This window comes from Salvelinus namaycush, unplaced genomic scaffold (genome assembly GCF_016432855.1).
Source record: "Salvelinus namaycush isolate Seneca unplaced genomic scaffold, SaNama_1.0 Scaffold1423, whole genome shotgun sequence".
NCBI lineage: Eukaryota > Metazoa > Chordata > Actinopteri > Salmoniformes > Salmonidae > Salvelinus > Salvelinus namaycush.
This window is the reverse complement of record NW_024058146.1, coordinates 18549-38318: the sequence shown is the minus strand read 5'-3', so window position 1 is coordinate 38318 and position 19770 is coordinate 18549. Positions and strand designations below refer to the sequence as shown.

Sequence of the window (19770 nt, the reverse complement as noted above, 5' to 3'; positions counted from 1 at the left end):
GGTGTGCTGGTTGAGTACCCCTGGTGTGAGTGTTAATAGTGGCTGGTGTGAGTGTTAATAGTGGCTGGTTGAGTACCCCTGGTGTGCTAGTTGAGTACCCCTGGTGTGCTGGTTGAGTACCCCTGGTGTGAGTGTTAATAGCAGCTGGTTGAGTACCCCTGGTGTGAGTGTTAATAGTAGCTAGTTGAGTACCCCTGGTGTGAGTGTTAATAGTAGCTGGTTGAGTACCCCTGGTGTGAGTGTTAATAGTAGCTGGTTGAGTACCCCTGGTGTGAGTGTTAATAGTGGCTGGTTGAGTACCCCTGGTGTGAGTGTTAATAGTAGCTGGTTGAGTACCCCTGGTGTGAGTACCCCTGGTGTGAGTACCCCTGTTGTGAGTGTTAATAGCAGCTGGTTGAGTACCCCTGGTGTGCTGGTTGAGTACCCCTGGTGTGAGTGTTAATAGTGGCTGGTGTGAGTGTTATTAGTGGCTGGTTGAGTACCCCTGGTGTGCTGGATGAATACCCCTGGTGTGCTGGTTGAGTACCCCTGGTGTGAGTGTTAATAGCAGCTGGTTGAGTACCCCTGGTGTGAGTGTTAATAGCAGCTGGTTGAGTACCCCTGGTGTGCTGGTTGAGTACCCCTGGTGTGAGTGTTAATAGCGGCTGGTTGAGTACCCCTGGTGTGCTGGTTGAGTACCCCTGGTGTGCTGGATGAATACCCCTGGTGTGCTGGTTGAGTACCCCTGGTGTGAGTGTTAATAGCAGCTGGTTGAGTACCCCTGGTGTGCTGGTTGAGTACCCCTGGTGTGCTGGATGAATACCCCTGGTGTGCTGGTTGAGTACCCCTGGTGTGAGTGTTAATAGCAGCTGGTTGAGTACCCCTGGTGTGCTGGTTGAGTACCCCTGGTGTGAGTGTTAATAGCAGCTAGTTGAGTACCCCTGGTGAGCTGGTTGAGTACCCCTGGTGTGAGTGTTAATAGCGGCTGGTTGAGTACCCCTGGTGTGAGTGTTAATAGCAGCTGGTTGAGTACCCCTGGTGTGAGTGTTAATAGCGGCTGGTTGAGTACCCCTGGTGTGAGTGTTAATAGCAGCTGGTTGAGTACCCCTGGTGTGCTGGTTGAGTACCCCTGGTGTGAGTGTTAATAGTGGCTGGTGTGAGTGTTAATAGTGGCTGGTTGAGTACCCCTGCTGTGCTGGTTGAGTACCCCTGGTGTGAGTGTTAATAGCAGCTGGTTGAGTACCCCTGGTGTGCTGGTTGAGTACCCCTGGTGTGAGTGTTAATAGCAGCTGGTTGAGTACCCCTGGTGTGCTGGTTGAGTACCCCTGGTGTGAGTGTTAATAGCAGCTAGTTGAGTACCCCTGGTGTGCTAGTTGAGTACCCCTGGTGTGAGTGTTAATAGCAGCTGGTTAAGTACCCCTGGTGTGAGTGTTAATAGCAGCTAGTTGAGTACCCCTGGTGTGAGTGTTAATAGTAGCTGGTTGAGTACATCTGGTGTGAGTGTTAATAGCAGCTGGTTGAGTACATCTGGTGTGAGTGTTAATAGCAGCTGGTTGAGTACCCCTGGTGTGCTGGTTGAGTACCCCTGGTGTGAGTGTTAATAGTGGCTGGTGTGAGTGTTAATAGCAGCTGGTTGAGTACCCCTGGTGTGCTGGTTGAGTACCCCTGGTGTGAGTGTTAATAGTGGCTGGTGTGAGTGTTAATAGTAGCTGGTTGAGTACCCCTGGTGTGAGTACCCCTGGTGTGAGTACCCCTGTTGTGAGTGTTAATAGCAGCTGGTTGAGTACCCCTGGTGTGAGTGTTAATAGCAGCTGGTTGAGTACCCCTGGTGTGAGTGTTAATAGTAGCTGGTTGAGTACCCCTGGTGTGAGTGTTAATAGTAGCTGGTTGAGTACCCCTGGTGTGAGTGTTAATAGTGGCTGGTTGAGTGTTAATAGTAGCTGGTTGAGTACCCCTGGTGTGAGTACCCCTGGTGTGAGTACCCCTGTTGTGAGTGTTAATAGCAGCTGGTTGAGTACCCCTGGTGTGCTGGTTGAGTACCCCTGGTGTGAGTGTTAATAGTGGCTGGTGTGAGTGTTATTAGTGGCTGGTTGAGTACCCCTGGTGTGAGTACCCCTGGTGTGAGTACCCCTGTTGTGAGTGTTAATAGCAGCTGGTTGAGTACCCCTGGTGTGAGTGTTAATAGCAGCTGGTTGAGTACCCCTGGTGTGCTGGTTGAGTACCCCTGGTGTGAGTGTTAATAGTAGCTGGTTGAGTACCCCTGGTGTGAGTGTTAATAGTAGCTGGTTGAGTACCCCTGGTGTGCTGGTTGAGTACCCCTGGTGTGAGTGTTAATAGCAGCTGGTTGAGTACCCCTGGTGTGCTGGTTGAGTACCCCTGGTGTGAGTGTTAATAGCAGCTGGTTGAGTACCCCTGGTGTGAGTGTTAATAGCAGCTGGTTGAGTACCCCTGGTGTGAGTGTTAATAGCAGCTGGTTGAGTACCCCTGGTGTGAGTGTTAATAGCAGCTAGTTGAGTACCCCTGGTGTGAGTATTAATAGCAGCTAGTTGAGTACCCCTGGTGTGCTGGTTGAGTACCCCTGGTGTGAGTATTAATAGCAGCTAGTTGAGTACCCCTGGTGTGCTGGTTGAGTACCCCTGGTGTGAGTGTTAATAGTGCTGTACAGAGAACCAATGACCAACAAACGATACTGACTACACAGTACCGTACAGAGAAACAATGATTGGCTTAAAAGGTCTCTGGCTGAACATGTGTCTGATTGAGTCTTAACCAACCACAGAGAAAGAAAGGCTTTTATGTTCTGCCGTGTGGCCCCGTTTTCCACTCAGCCATTTGAGGAATTCAATTGATTTAGTGGTCTAGACCCCATTAGAATTCTCATGTTCTTCTACCCAGAGAGAGATGAGGAAGAACCACTGGAGAGGTTGAAACACAAGCCTATGTTTAAAGTCTTAAGTGGACACTACACATAATGAGTTGCTGTTTCCGGTGTTAACCGGATAAAGCCTTCCGGCATGCTTTTGGTTCGGGTTGGCGCCGAGGACCTCATCTACGCCAACCGAACGAGCTCCATACTGCCTTAAAAAGACCTTCACTTGAAAAATGAGAAGAGAAAAAAAAATGGTAATAGTAAAGTTTGTCCATCTTGAGACGCCGTAGCCAGTATATTCTGACTTTTCCTCAAAATAGTCAGAATTTAAAAAAATGAAGAATCTAACTCAAGAAAATCGATCAATAATTTTGAGGTGGAGATCTTAGTCGCCCAATTTTACATCCACCACTAAGACGTGCATTATTTCTCAAGTCAAAAAAAGTAGCAAGGTGGAGATTCCTCGTTGAAACAAACTTCACTTTGGCTCCCGACGTCGTCTTGCATAGAGAGAGAGAAAAAATGTCTTGTGCACAAACAGCCGAAAGAACCCTCGTCAAAGACCCAAAAAACAGGCCTCCCGGGTGGCGCAGTGGTCTAGGGCACTGCATCGCAGTGCTAACTGCGCCACCAGAGTCTCTGGGTTCGCGCCCAGGCTCTGTCGCAGCCGGCCGCGACCGGGAGGTCCGTGGGGCGACGCACAATTGGGCTAGCGTCGTCCGGGTCAGGGAGGGTTTGGCCGGTAGGGATATCCTTGTCTCATCGCGCTCCAGCGACTCCTGTGGCGGGCCGGGCGCAGTGCGTGCTAACCAAGGGGGCCAGGTGCACGGTGTTTCCTCCGACACATTGGTGCGGCTGGCTTCCGGGTTGGAGGCGCGCTGTGTTAAAGAAGCAGTGCGGCTTGGTTGGGTTGTGCTTCGGAGGACGCATGGCTTTCGACCTTCGTCTCTCCCGAGCCCGTACGGGAGTTGTAGCGATGAGACAAGATAGTAATTACTAGCGATTGGATACCACGAAAATTGGGGAGAAAAGGGGATAAAAAAAATTTAAAAAAAGAAAAAAAAGACCCAAAAAACACCAGAAAATGTCCTAATATATGCAGGAACGGTTCTGAACTGTTTCAGATGGGAAGCAGACAAGAAGATATAACGAACCAGAGTCTCGTGAGGGTAATAACAACAGCTTAATTAAAACTACCATCAACAACATGCCCAATACTCTACACCCGTACTCATCAACGTTCTCTGCAAAACAGATGACATCCTTCCTCATGTGACGGCTGACGTCTGAATAGTTGAGACAATTATAAACTGACAGAGCAGACATCTGGTGTGACGTGAAGAGTGTTGTATGTGTCAGGGAAGGTGTGATTCATAAGAACTATGAGCATTCAGACTACAGATACAGTGCCTTGGGAAAGTATTCAGACCCCTTCCCTGTTTCCACCTTCTGTTACGTTACAGCCTTATTCTAAAATGGATTAAATAATGTGTCCCTCAATCTGCACACAATACCCCATAATGACATCACAATACCCAATAATGACATCACAATACCCCATAATGACATCACAATAATGACAAAGTAAAAACAGGTTTTTAGAAATGTTAGCATAAGTATTCAGACCATTTGCTATGAGACTCGAAATTGAGCTCGTGTTAATCTTGTTTCCATTGATCATCGTTGAGATGATTCTACAACTTGGAGTCCACCTGAGGTAAATTCAATTCATTGGACATGATTTGGAAAGGCACACACCTGTCTATATAAGGTCCCACAGTTGACAGTGCATGTCAGAGCAAAAACCAAGCCATGAGGTCGAAGGAATTGCCCGTAGAGCTCCAAGACAGGATTGTGTCGAGGCACAGATCTGGGGAAGGGTACCAAAAAATGTCTGCAGCATTGAAGGTCTCCAAGAACACAGTGGCCTCCATCATTCTTAAATTAAAGAAGTTTGGATCCAACAAGACTCTTCCTAGAGCTGGCCGCCCGGCCAAACTGAGCAATCGGGGTAGAAGGGCCTTGGTCTGGGAGGTGACCAAGAACCCGATGGTCACTCTGACAGAGGTCCAAAGTTTCTCTGTGGAGATAGGAGAACCTTCCAGAAGGACAACCGTCTCTGCAGCACTTCACCAATCAGGCCTTTATGGTAGAGTGGACAAACGGAAGCCACTCTTCAGTAAAAAGGCACATGACAGCCCGCTTGGAGTTTGCCAAAAGGCACCTAAAGAACTCTGACCATGAGAAACAAAATTATCTGGTCTGATGAAACCAAGATTGAACTCTTTGGCCTGAATGCCAAGTGTCACGTCTGGAGGAAACCTGGCACCATCAACAAAGTACTGAGTAAAGGGTCTGAATACTTGTGTAAATATGATCTGTTTTTTTTTATTGATATATACAATTGCTAAATAACAGTTTTTGCTTTGTCATTATGGGGTATTGTGTGTAGATTGACGAGGGGAAAAGACACGTTAATCCTTATAAGGAAAAAGGCTAGGGGTCTGAATACTTCCCGAATGCAAAGTCACTAACACACATGGACACTGACACACACAAAGAGGAGAGGAAGAAAGAATCTCACACACACACACACACACACACTCACTCTCTCTCTCTCTCTCACTCCAGAAAGTATATAAATGAGACCGGCTGAGTCAGAGGCACACTGGAAGACTCTCCCAGAGAGGATCATGGGTAAACAACACTCATCGAGCTCTCATCAGGATGTCTCATCAGAGAGAGAGAGACACAGCATGCCTGTCTGTCAAAAGGGCTCTGAATGGATGTGCTGGACGATAACAAGGGCCTTTACAATCCATCCCCAGATACCTGTCTTTCCCATTGGGAAAGGATCACCTCATTCTATGTGTTTCACTCTAACAGTAAGCTCTATAGCAGCACTACGTGACCACCTGTATGAGGACACCTGCTCGTCCAACATCTCATCCAAAATCATGGACATTAATATGGAGTTGGTCCCCCCTCTTTGCTGCTGTAACAGCTTCCACTCTTCTGGGAAGGCTTTCCACTAGATGTTGGAACATTGCTGCTATAACAGCCTCCACTCTTCTGGGAAGGCTTTCCACTAGATGTTGGAACATTGCTGCTATAACAGCCTCCACTCTTCTGGGAAGGCTTTCCACTAGATGTTGGAACATTGCTGCTATAACAGCCTCCACTCTTCTGGGAAGGCTTTCCACTAGATGTTGGAACATTGCTGCTGTAACAGCCTCCACTCTTCTGGGAAGGCTTTCCACTAGATGTTGGAACATTGCTGCTGTAACAGCCTCCACTCTTCTGGGAAGGCTTTCCACTAGATGTTGGAACATTGCTGCTGTAACAGCCTCCACTCTTCTGGGAAGGCTTTCCACTAGATGTTGGAACATTACTGCTGTAACAGCCTCCACTCTTCTGGGAAGGCTTTCCACTAGATGTTGGAACATTGCTGCTATAACAGCCTCCACTCTTCTGGGAAGGCTTTCCACTAGATGTTGGAACATTGCTGCAGGGGGGACTTGCTTCCATTCAGACACAAGAGTGTTAGTGAGGTCGGGCACTGATGTTGGGCGATTAGGCCTGGCTCGCAGTCGGCGTTCCAATTCATCCCAAAGGTGTTCGATGGGGTTGAGGTCAGGGCTCTGTGCAGGCCAGTCAAGTTCTTCCACACCGATCTCGACAAACTATTTCTGTATGGATCTCGCTTTGTGCACGTGGGCATTGTCATGTTGAAACAGGAAAGGACCTTCCCCAAACTGTTGCCACAAAGTCGGAAGCACAGAATCGTCTAGAATGTCATTGTATGCTGTAGCATTAAGATTTCCCTTCATGGGAACTAAGGGGCCGAGCCATAAAAAACAGCCCCAGACCATTAATCCTCCTCCACCAAACTTTACAGTTGGCACTATGTATTCGGGCAGGTTGCGTTCTCCTGGCATTCGCCAAACCCAGATTAGTCCGTCAGACTGCCAGATGGTGAAGCATGATTCATCACTCCAGAGAACTATGTGCTTGATTTTATACACCCGTTAGCAATGGCTGTGGCTGAATTAGCTGAATCCACTCATTTGAAGGGGTGTCTACATACTTTTATATGTAAATTGTAGGCCTAAAGGTCTAGGAAAATAACCAATTTCACTCAATGTTTCATGCTAACAGATGCATTTTATTTTGTATTTCCAAGGCAACATACTAATTAGCAAAGCCTTTGCTGTTTTCTCCTCAAACTTGAAAATACCTTTTTTTTTACAAAACAATGGTCTCTTGAGGATGCTTTAGGCTGACACCTGGGCCTGCATGACTATCAACAAGTGTCCTGGTGCAAAGACCTGGTGACACTGACCAAGGTCTCCTCAGGCTGCATCTTGTTCTGGTTCTCACAGAGAGAGAATGTCTCCTCAGGCTGCATCTTGTTCTGGTTCTCACAGAGAGAATGTCTCCTCAGGCTGCATCTTGTTCTGGTTCTCACAGAGAGAATGTCTCCTCAGGCTCCATCTTGTTCTGGTTCTCACAGAGAGAATGTCTCCTCAGGCTGCATCTTGTTCTGGTTCTCACAGAGAGAGAATGTCTCCTCAGGCTGCATCTTGTTCTGGTTCTCACAGAGAGAATGTCTCCTCAGGCTGCATCTTGTTCTGGTTCTCACAGAGAGAATGTCTCCTCAGGCTGCATCTTGTTCTGGTTCTCACAGAGAGAATGTCTCCTCAGGCTGCATCTTGTTCTGGTTCTCACAGAGAGAATGTCTCCTCAGGCTGCATCTTGTTCTGGTTCTCACAGAGAGAATGTCTCCTCAGGCTGCATCTTGTTCTGGTTCTCACAGAGAGAATGTCTCCTCAGGCTGCATATTGTTCTGGTTCTCACAGAGAGAATGTCTCCTCAGGCTCCATCTTGTTCTGGTTCTCACAGAGAGAATGTCTCCTCAGGCTCCATCTTGTTCTGGTTCTCACAGAGAGAATGTCTCCTCAGGCTCCATCTTGTTCTGGTTCTCACAGAGAGAATGTCTCCTCAGGCTCCATCTTGTTCTGGTTCTCACAGAGAGAGAGATAATGCCTCTTCAGGCTGAGACACACACACACACACACACGGGGTAGAGGAAGGGGGAGTCTAAAAATACCCTGTCCCATCCCTAGTATGGAGAGAGGAGGAGCCAGCTCCCCAGTCCTCTCTTTAAAGGTGAAGGGAAGCATGGTGCTCTTTGACCCCTCTCCAGCCCCTCCCCTTCTTCTCCTGCCTGCTCTACATGTAAGGCAAACAGCCCTTCCTGGGGCCGACCCCGTGATGCGGCCCAAATAGAGCCCTATTCCCTTTATAGTGCACTACTTTTTCACCAGGGTCCATAAGGCTCTAAAGTAGTTCACTATAAAGGGAATAGGGTGCCATTTGGGGGACAGCCCCACTGGACACCGGCCAGAGGTGGGGTATCCGAGTGGGCCCTACCCTGATTGGATGGGTGAATGGCCTGCAGAGTGGAGCTCGTCTGACTCACGCTCCTACATGTGCCTAGTATGAAATTAGAAACAGCCACGGACGCATTTTAGCCTCCCAGTTAAGTTACTGTACAGCGTTGAGACTCGGGCTGTGATTTCCCAGGATGCAGTCATGGTAGGATCTGTCTGTCTGGCTACGGAGAGAACCACCACTGTGGTCGTTCCTACCAGGCGGCGTAGAGAGGAGCTGTGTCTGCACCATATACTCTCACAACTGGTGTCCCTCAGGGCTCGGTTCTAGGCCCTCTCCTCTTCTCTCTATAGACCAAGTCACTCTGCTCCTCACATGGTCTCTCCGATCATTGCTATGTGTTGACACTTAACTACTCTCCTATATTTAATCAACATTTACATTTTTATAATTATTTCTGTCAAAACCGTTTGTATATTGTCCCATACAATTATCTGTACGCTTTACTTTTGTGCCAAAAAAAAGAGACACATATTTTGGGGACCCCACTGCAGTTCCCCTGCGACAACACTAGGGGTCACTACCCCACCTTTGAATACCACTGCTCTATAACATTAGTAGAGTGTGACATACCACTGCTCTATAACATCAGTAGAGTGTGACATACCACTGCTCTATAACATCAGTAGAGTGTGACATACCACTGCTCTATAACATCAGTAGAGTGTGACATACCACTGCTCTATAACATCAGTAGAGTGTGACATACCACTGCTCTATAACATCAGTAGAGTGACATACCACTGCTCTATAACATCAGTAGAGTGTGACATACCACTGCTCTATAACATCAGTAGAGTGTGACATACCACTGCTCTATAACATCAGCAGTGTGACATACCACTGCTCTATAACATCAGTAGAGTGTGACATACCACTGCTCTATAACATCAGCAGTGTGACATACCACTGCTCTATAACATCAGTAGAGTGAGACATACCACTGCTCTATAACATCAGTAGTGACATACCACTGCTCTATAACATCAGTAGTGACATACCACTGCTCTATAACATCAGTAGAGAGTGACATACCACTGCTCTATAACATCAGTAGAGTGACATACCACTGCTTTATAACATCAGTAGAGTGTGACATACCACTGCTCTATAACATCAGTAGAGTGACATACCACTGCTCTATAACATCAGCAGAGTGTGACATACCACTGCTCTATAACATCAGTAGAGTGTGACATACCACTGCTCTATAACATCAGCAGAGTGTGACATACCACTGCTCTATAACATCAGTAGAGAGTGACATACCACTGCTCTATAACATCAGTAGTGTGACATACCACTGCTTTATAACATCAGTAGAGTGTGACATACCACTGCTCTATAACATCAGTAGAGTGACATACCACTGCTCTATAACATCAGTAGAGTGTGACATACCACTGCTCTATAACATCAGTAGTGTGACATACCACTGCTCTATAATATCAGCAGAGTGTGACATACCACTGCTCTATAACATCAGTAGAGTGTGACATACCACTGCTCTATAACATCAGTAGAGTGTGACATACCACTGCTCTATAACATCAGTAGTGTGACATACCACTGCTCTATAACATCAGTAGAGTGTGACATACCACTGCTCTATAACATCAGTAGAGTGTGACATACCACTGCTCTATAACATCAGTAGAGTGTGACATACCACTGCTCTATAACATCAGTAGTGTGACATACCACTGCTCTATAACATCAGTAGAGTGACATACCACTGCTCTATAACATCAGTAGAGTGACATACCACTGCTCTATAACATCAGTAGAGTGAGACATACCACTGCTCTATAACATCAGCAGAGTGACATACCACTGCTCTATAACATCAGACTTTTCCTCACACAGGAAGTGGCGCAGGTCCTAACCCAGGCACATGTCATCTCCAGTCTAGACTGCTGCAACTCTGTTGCCTGGGCTCCCCGATGAGCCATCAAACCCCTGCAACTTATCCAGAATGTTTTATTTCACCTTTATTGAACTAGGCAAGTCAGTTAAGAACATATTCTTATTTTCAATGACAGCCTAGGAACAGTGGGTTAACTGCCTTGTTCAGGGGCAGAACGACAGATTTGTACCTTGTCAGCTCAGGGATTCGATCCAGCAACCTTTCAGGTTAGTGGCCCAACGCTCTAACCACTAGGCTACCTGCCGCCCCTACGCTCTAACCACTAGGCTACCTGCCACCCCACAATGAATGACACAGCCCGTCTGGTCGTTCAACCTTCCTAAATTCTCCCATGTCACCTCGCTCCACCGCACTCTCCACTGGCTTCCAGTCGAAATTCGCATCATCTTCAAGACCATGGTGCTCGCCTACGGAGGAGCAAGGGGAACTGCCCCTCCCTACCTCCAGGCTATGCTCAAACCCTACACCCCAACCCGAGCAGTCTGTACTGCCACCCCTGGTCTCTCGAGGCCTCCCAACTAGGGCTGGGCAATATGGCCTAAAAATCATATCTTGCTTTTTTCAAATTTATGGGCGATTGTGGGGGTATGCATGTCCGAGCTGTGTGCTAGTCGTTTAAAAACAGACAGCTCGGTGCTTTCAACATGTCAATACCTCTTACAAATACAAGTAGTGATGAAGGCAATCTCTCCACTACTTTGAGCCTGGAGAGATTGACATGCATATTATTCATGTTTGCTCTCTGTCTACATGCCAGCCGTGCTGCCCTGTTCTGGGCCAATTGCAATTTTCCAAAACATGGAGGATTAGGGCCTTGTAAAAACCGCCATGCAGAGAACATGGACAGAATCCAAACATTAAAACGGAATTGAACAATATTCAGTAAAGTTTATCATAAGACATGAACAGAATGCTTCAGTGATTTGTATTTCCTGCAACTTTCTGAACAGCCAATGAGATCTCCTGTGTGTATGTGCCTGTCTACCACTTTGTGTAGACGTTAGCAAAAATGCTAATAAAAACAGTCTTCTGGTAGATGGCAAGGCTTTCCCAAAAACTCTGTCAATTAAATGTTAACTACAAAGTAGCCTATGCTTACCTGGCAGAATGATATCTTGATTATTTACAAACTCTACCATCATGTGCACTACAAAAACACTGCTAAACAACAGCCTCGCTTTGTGCACGTTAAAGGGAAACTACACCCAAAAATATCTGTAACTGTTTTAAAGTCACTATTGGCCTATTGGCGGTTTCTTTCCTCTCCGGCAACTTAGTTAGAAAGGACGTCTGTATCTTTGTATTGACACACCATCCAAAGTGTAATTAATAACTTCACCATGCTCAAAGGGATATTCAATGTCTCTTTCGCCCCCCCATCTACCTAGCTTGCTGGTCTTTGTGGTTGAATCTGTGTTTGAAATTCCCTGCTAGACTGCAGAACCTTAAAGATAATTGTATGTGTTGGGTACAGAGATGATGTAGGCGTTCAAAAATCATGTTAAACACTATTGAACACAGTGAGTCGATGCAACTTGTGACTTGTTAAGTACATTTGTACTCCTTAACTCAATACCATTTGAATACATTTGTAAAGACTTGTAAAAACATAATTCCACTTTGACATTACTATACGGGGTATTGGGTGTAGGCCAGTGACAAACTAATCTAAAATGTTATCAATTTTAAATTCAGGCTGTAACAACAAAATGTGAGGGCACTGTATTTGACAGATGTTTTACACTTTTTTTTAAAACCGGTCAAGTGACGCGAATGTAGCTAGCTAGCGCTAGCGGATGAAGCTAGCAACTCTCTGTAGGCTAGCTAGCTAACCAGACAATCCAACAATAATAAACAAAACTGAATACTTATGCCATTCTAAAATACTATTTTCATATTTTAAACAAGAACACTACACTACTTTTAGACGTATAAACACGTTTCAAACGTGTAAGAAGTGTCAGGTTTGCTATCTGTTAGCTAGCTAGGTTCAGTATTAGCAACAAAAAAAAGAAAAACCGTTCAAAACTGACAGTGCGGCCTATCCCTTCCCGGCAAAGCCTGCGACTCTCCTACTTAGATTGCCTCCAAGACCGGCAAGCATTTTGGGCGAACCTTTTGACTTTTCCACTGCTCTTATAACATGAACTTCGAAGACAGGGGTAGGATATTTGTGAATGGTGGGTTTGTACTCCATCCCCATTTACTTTTGTAATCCTTGCAAGCTATCTGGCGCTAGTTTCAGGCGAGAGTTTGAGTTACTCACCCTGTCTATTTTGCTGGGATTTCTCTCCAGGGGATATCCAGACCAGACTGGGGCAGGGATTGATAATATTTCTGAGCTCTCAACTGTATTTCAGTCAGCGTTTATATTCAATTCTAGTTGTATTTCTTGAGAAAACGCCTTGCTTTTTCTTTTTCAGCCTCTGTGTAACGATAGCGGTACCTTCTCTTCTTCTTCGTGTGGTCTGGCAGACTAGAGGCTTTTTTTTGCGTATTACTGCCTTCCACATGTCGGAGTGTGAATTGCAGATTTTGTTAAAATCAAATCAAATTGTATCCGTCATATAAACATATTTAGCAGATGTTATTGCATGTGTAGCAAAATGCTTGTGTTCCTAGCTCCAGCAGTGCAGTAGTATCCCCTTCACAAAAAAGGGAAAAGGGGAATGGGATTTTTTTTAACCCTACCACAGGAGGCTGCTGAGGGGAGGACGGCTAATATTAATGGCTGGAACGGAGCAGACGCAATGGCATCAAATACATTGAAACCATGGAAACCGTGTGTTTTATGTATTTGATTCCATTCCACTGATTCCGCTCCAGTCATTACCACGAGCCCATCCTCCCCAATTAAGGTGCCACCAACCTCCTGTCAACCCTATATATACTCCACCAAACCCACCACCACTTCCAACTACTTTGGCACTACCAGATCCTACAACAGGGTTTCAGCCTGGGGGGCTGGAACCCCTTCTCTCATAACCCCATGTACTTATTCTACACTAAAACCTCTGGCGCCCAATAACTTATCTGCTGCTGATACCACTAGATCAACCTTCTGGGATTTCCATTCCATCTGTGCGGTACAATTAATGACCACAGCAATAAAAACTCAAGAAATCATACCTTACTAAAACTCATCCTCTCTGGCTCTCTCTCTCTTTAGTTCTACTCACTGACGGGCTCCCAGTGGAATCACTCCCCCTTGGGCTATCCTCTAGTCTCTTCACTGCCTCAGCACAGGAAACTTTCTACCCCACTCGAAACTAGCAATCTCAACCTGTCTGTCTCTCACAGGGCACTTCGCATCCCCAGCTGCAGTTAACACACAGTGCTTTTTTCTATCCCAACTCTATCCCAACTTTACACTCCCTCTGACCATGCCCTCATGCACATCTCCCTTTTACACAGTGCTGCAACATGTCTGAATCCTTGGCACCTAAAGCACCGTAGCGGGTTCGGAACATGGGCCCTCACAGAATATCAAACATAACCTAACCTAACCTTATCAGGTGGTGAACTCTGTGTCAAAGCTAACAAAACAGACAGGGTATTGCCACCGGGGCTACATCTCATCAAACGGCGGGCGTCACAAATACCAGCAATATTATTTTTCCATTTGATCCACCCCACTGATCACTCCTTTGAGCCGCGCCCTGCTCCGGATTGCAAAGCACGACACAGGTTGAGCCCTGAGACGCGTGACGGAGAGCGTCTGCTGCCTCTGGGCGAGGGATGCAGAAAAACAATAAACACAATTACACTTCTCAAAACTTTGACAGATTTAACCCGCTGCCAGTTTGTTCTTCAACCAGCTTGACACGACATACACTACAAATCTCCTGATGATTTCCCCATCAGTTCACTTAAAGCTCTTCAACATCATTACTCCTTAAAATATAATAACTATCTCTCCCCTTTCCCCTCCCATATTGCTGGCACTAAAATAGAATGTGTTCCTTTGTCTCCATCTTCTCTTGTCAGTGATGACACCTCCCAGTCGGATGTTTTCCCACCAATCAACTGTTAAGCCTGATGTGTCCAAACCCTTTCTCTCTCGAACCTGAGAATATTTCTGTCGCCACCTTTTCCTGGATCTTATACAGGCGTCTTTCCATTTCTTTTTCTCTCCCTGTTCCACAACTCTTGCCATTTTGTTTTTTAAACAATGTTATAATTAAACCCCATTGGCTTCTGCTTTACTGATGGACATTTCCATATCAATAGTAGAATGTTGGAGAGCCTGCTTGGCAAGAACATCCACTTCCTCATTCCCCTGTACTCCAACATGAGCTGGTACCTAGAAGGAACCCCACAAATACCCTCTGGCTGCAGAAATAGTCATTATAATGGGCTCATGGGTATTGTCCTTCCTCATTCCCCTGTACTCCAACATGAGCTGGTACCTAGAAGGAACCCCACAAATACCCTCTGGCTGCAGAAATAGTCATTATAATGGGCTCATGGGTATTTGTGGGGTTCCTTCTAGGTACCAGCTCATGTTGGAGTACAGGGGAATGAGGAAGTGGATGTTCTGCAGAAATAGTCATTATAATGGGCTCATGGGTATTGTAGTCACCAACATTGCTTTCTCCAAACGTTCCATTCAATAATATTGAAGGCAAATAGAGCACAAAATATGATGTTGTTGTAGGTAAACGTCACGCATTAAAATACAAAATAATTCCTTTAATAAAACACTGAAATACTAGACACACACAACTGATGGAAAGCATTCAATGTCCTGATAAGTCATGTACTTAGGCATTATGTTTGGGTATTTAGGCATCATGTTTGGGCATTTAGGCATCATGTTTGGGTATTTAGACATCATGTTTGGGTATTTAGACATCATGTTTGGGTATTTAGACATCATGTTTGGGTATTTAGACATCATGTTTGGGCATTTAGGCATCATGTTTGGGTATTTAGACATCATGTTTGGGCATTTAGACATCATGTTTGGGTATTTAGACATCATGTTTGGGCATTTAGACATCATGATTGGGCATTTAGACATCATGTTTGGGTATTTAGGCATCATGTTTGGGTATTTAGACATCATGTTTGGGTATTTAGACATCATGTTTGGGTATTTAGACATCATGTTTGGGTATTTAGGCATCATGTTTGGGTATTTAGACATCATGTTTGGGTATTTAGACATCATGTTTGGGTATTTAGACATCATGTTTGGGTATTTAGGCATCATGTTTGGGCATTTAGGCATAATGTTTGGGTATTTAGACATAATGTTTGGGCATTTAGACATAATGTTTGGGCATTTAGGCATAATGTTTGGGTATTTAGACATAATGTTTGGGCATTTAGGCATCATGTTTGGGTATTTAGGCATAATGTTTGGGTATTTAGGCATCATGTTTGGGTATTTAGGCATAATGTTTGGGTATTTAGACATCATGTTTGGGCATTTAGGCATAATGTTTGGGTATTTAGACATCATGTTTGGGCATTTAGGCATAATGTTTGGGTATTTAGACATAATGTTTGGGCATTTAGACATAATGTTTGGGTATTTAGGCATAATGTTTGGGCATTTAGGCATAATGTTTGGGTATTTAGACATCATGTTTGGGCATTTAGGCATCATGTTTGGGCATTTAGACATCATGTTTGGGCATTTAGACATCATGTTTGGGTATTTAGACATCATGTTTGGGTATTTAGACATCATGTTTGGGTATTTAGACATCATGTTTGGGTATTTAGGCATCATGTTTGGGTATTTAGGCATCATGTTTGGGTATTTAGGCATCATGTTTGGGTATTTAGGCATCATGTTTGGGTATTTAGGCATCATGTTTGGGTATTTAGGCATCATGTTTGGGTATTTAGGCATCATGTTTGGGCATTTAAGCATAATGTTTGGGTATTTAGGCATCATGTTTGGGCATTTAGACATCATGTTTGGGTATTTAGACATCATGTTTGGGTATTTAGGCATAATGTTTGGGCATTTAGGCATCATGTTTGGGTATTTAGGCATCATGTTTGGGTATTTAGACATCATGTTTGGGCATTTAAGCATAATGTTTGGGTATTTAGGCATAATGTTTGGGCATTTAGGCATCATGTTTGGGTATTTAGACATCATGTTTGGGCATTTAAGCATAATGTTTGGGTATTTAGGCATCATGTTTGGGCATTTAGACATCATGTTTGGGCATTTAAGCATAATGTTTGGGCATTTAGGCATCATGTTTGGGCATTTAGGCATCATGTTTGGGCATTTAGGCATCATGTTTGGGCATTTAGACATAATGTTTGGGCATTTAGGCATAATGTTTGGGCATTTAGGCATCATGTTTGGGTATTTAGGCATCATGTTTGGGCATTTAGACATAATGTTTGGGTATTTAGGCATAATGTTTGGGTATTTAGGCATCATGTTTGGGCATTTAGGCATCATGTTTGGGCATTTAGACATAATGTTTGGGCATTTAAGCATAATGTTTGGGCATTTAGGCATCATGTTTGGGCATTTAGGCATCATGTTTGGGCATTTAGGCATCATGTTTGGGCATTTAAGCATAATGTTTGGGCATTTAGGCATAATGTTTGGGTATTTAGGCATAATGTTTGGGCATTTAAGCATAATGTTTGGGTATTTAGCATAATGTTTGGGCATTTAGGCATAATGTTTGGGCATTTAGGCATAATGTTTGGGCATTTAGGCATAATGTTTAGGCATTTAGGCATAATGTTTGGGTATTTAAGCATAATGTTTGGGCATTTAGGCATAAAGTTTAGGTATGAGAAACATTTGATAAAAATCACAAATAGGCCTTAGAATTATTTTAAAACCATTTTATAAAAAATGTTGTCACATTGTTATTGAAACGCTGACACATACACATTGTATTTACAATGACATATTCTATGATATCCTACAGGAGAAAAAGGTGCTCAACCCTGGTCTGTCATCAGAGGTAACGGATCAGCTATATCTGCAGCCAGGTCCTTTAGCACCATGCTGTGTTTACAAAGGCAGAGATTTATAACCAGACGCATCGCTTTCAAATGTCTCAAAAGGATCACATTGCAGTTATTGTGGAATAACCTAACCAACCCCCTTTAGTATTGTTGTCTGTGTTTCATTCAAGTCCAAGAGGAAGTCCTTGAAAATGGTATGTTAAAGGGGTCATTTCCTGAAGAGACTTGAGCTTGGTGAGAGAACCAGATTCATATCTCTGTCGCTCACTTCCTGTCACTCAAACCAAGGTGTTTTAAAGATATACGTTTCACAACGGGTCAAAGTCAATGTTGTTCACTGAAATAAGAAGTTGTGCTCTCAAGCACAAGGAATTCAAGATGGGTTAAGGTTTTCAAAGGTACTTGGCAGTCGATAGCTGTCATACAGGTGGCTTGATAAGGTCCAGGATCTGGAGTTGAGGCAACGAGAGATCCAGGATGGTTGATAAGGTCCAGGATCTGGAGTTGAGGTAACGAGAGATCCAGGATGGTTGATAAGGTCCAGGATCTGGAGTTGAGGCAACGAGAGATCCAGGATGGTTGATAAGGTCCAGGATCTGGAGTTGAGGTAACGAGAGATCCAGGATGGTTGATAAGGTCCAGGATCTGGAGTTTAGGTAACGAGAGATCCAGGATGGTTGACAAGGTCCAGGATCTGGAGTTGAGGTAACGAGAGATCCAGGATGGTTAATAAGGTCCAGGATCTGGAGTTGAGGTAGCGAGAGATCCAGGATGGTTGATAAGGTCCAGGATCTGGAGTTGAGGTAACGAGAGATCCAGGATGGTTGATAAAGTCCAGGATCTGGAGTTGAGGTAACGAGAGATCCAGGATGGTTGATAAAGTCCAGGATCTGGAGTTGAGGTAACGAGAGATCCAGGATGGTTGATAAGGTCCAGGATCTGGAGTTGAGGTAACGAGAGATCCAGGATGGTTGATAAGGTCCAGGATCTGGAGTTGAGGTAACGAGAGATCCAGGATGGTTGATAAGGTCCAGGATCTGGAGTTGAGGTAACGAGAGATCCAGGATGGTTGATAAGGTCCAGGATCTGGAGTTGAGGTAACGAGAGATCCAGGATGGTTGATAAGGTCCAGGATCTGGAGTTGAGGCAACGAGAGATCCAGGATGGTTGACAAGGTCCAGGATCTGGAGTTGAGGCAACGAGAGATCCAGGATGGTTGACAAGCAGTTGTGAGTTACATTCAGAACCTTTAGCTTCGTGGTGTGAACAAATGCATTAGGAGATATGAACCTCAGACCCACAGTGAGTTGTCTTCAGGAGACAAAGGTGGTTTTAATCCAGTGAGGTCCTATTCATCTAGTCTATCAATGGTGCTGTGGGAAAATGTCTAGGTATTGGGGTGTCGTCGGGCAGATTTGGTGGCACCCTGCTGAGATTCTGATAGGATAAAATTCTTTATTCTTTTGAAGTGACACACACAGGTCCAATCCTCTCTCTCCTCCCTCTGGAAGCACGCAGTGGGACTGTCAGGAGGGATGGCATGGCAACGGGCCAAAAGAGTAAAGACATACTGGGAAGTAGAAAAAAAAGAGTTACATTTAATAAACTTGTCAAATTAAAAGATTTGAATGTAGCTTTAACACATGACTAGATACAGCTCTCTGAGGAAAACACAAGGAACCTGCACACTGCTCTTGATAGTATCACTGCTCTTTAATAATAAGCTTTACGTATCGGCCTCGAGGACTTTGTCAGAGTACAAAAGCTTGAGGCCGATACGTCAAGCTTATTAAAGAGCAGTGACACTACCAAGAGCAGTCTGCTGGTTTCTCCTTTTTTCTTGCACCTGCAACAAAGATAGGCCAGATGTGTGTGAGTGCCTTTTTGAATTGATTGAAAACGTCATGAAAATGTGAAAAAACACCAAATAAATGTCATATTAAAACTCTAAATAAAGTGTCGAAAATCAATGTGAGATTTTCTGAACATATACCTTTGCCTGGCCACAGCTTCTTCTGCAACGAGATAACTAGACTGTTTCACATAGTACTTTGTCAGGTTGAAAGTGTGCTGTTCAACAGTTGACCAGTTCTACCAGTTGAGTTTCTTTCTGCAGGTATTTCCCGTCTGTAAATATCCTCCCTGTCGAACAGCTTTACTCCAGAGTTTTATGTGTTGACTTTCTGTCTGTATTCTGTTTGTACATTGTCTATTGCTACCAACACCTATTCATTAAGTTACATTACAGGTAAGGCCTATGTGCAAATGTACCTGTCATATAAAGTGATTCTGATGCCAGTATTTATGTGTTTCCTGATGTGGAAGAGCCTGGGGGTTCATTGTTCAGTTCCTTTTTTTCCCCCAACAATGATTCTTAGAATTTTTACTTTGGTTGCCATTTTGTTCAAATTCCTTTTTCATGTTACACTTTTTCAATCTTGGAAAGATACATTGTCTTACGTGACGTCAGATAGTGTGACATCCGTCTACGCTGCTCAGTCTATTCTGTCGAGATACGAACTAGAAATGTTGAGATACTCTTAGTCAAATTTTTAGTTTCATAAATCCGAATTTTGAGTTACAT

General features: G+C 44.5%; 1 protein-coding gene across 1 annotated transcript in view; it reads right to left on the bottom strand.

The window, feature by feature from the left end:
- The window catches only part of LOC120036673 (CCR4-NOT transcription complex subunit 4-like), a 40337-nt gene extending 27650 nt beyond the window's left edge, over positions 1–12687 (bottom strand). The window contains exon 1 of the mRNA XM_038983062.1: positions 12496–12687. The gene's annotated coding sequence lies outside the window, so the exon portion shown is untranslated. The remainder of the gene's footprint in view (positions 1–12495) is intronic.
- Between the last annotated feature and the right edge of the window lie 7083 nt (positions 12688–19770).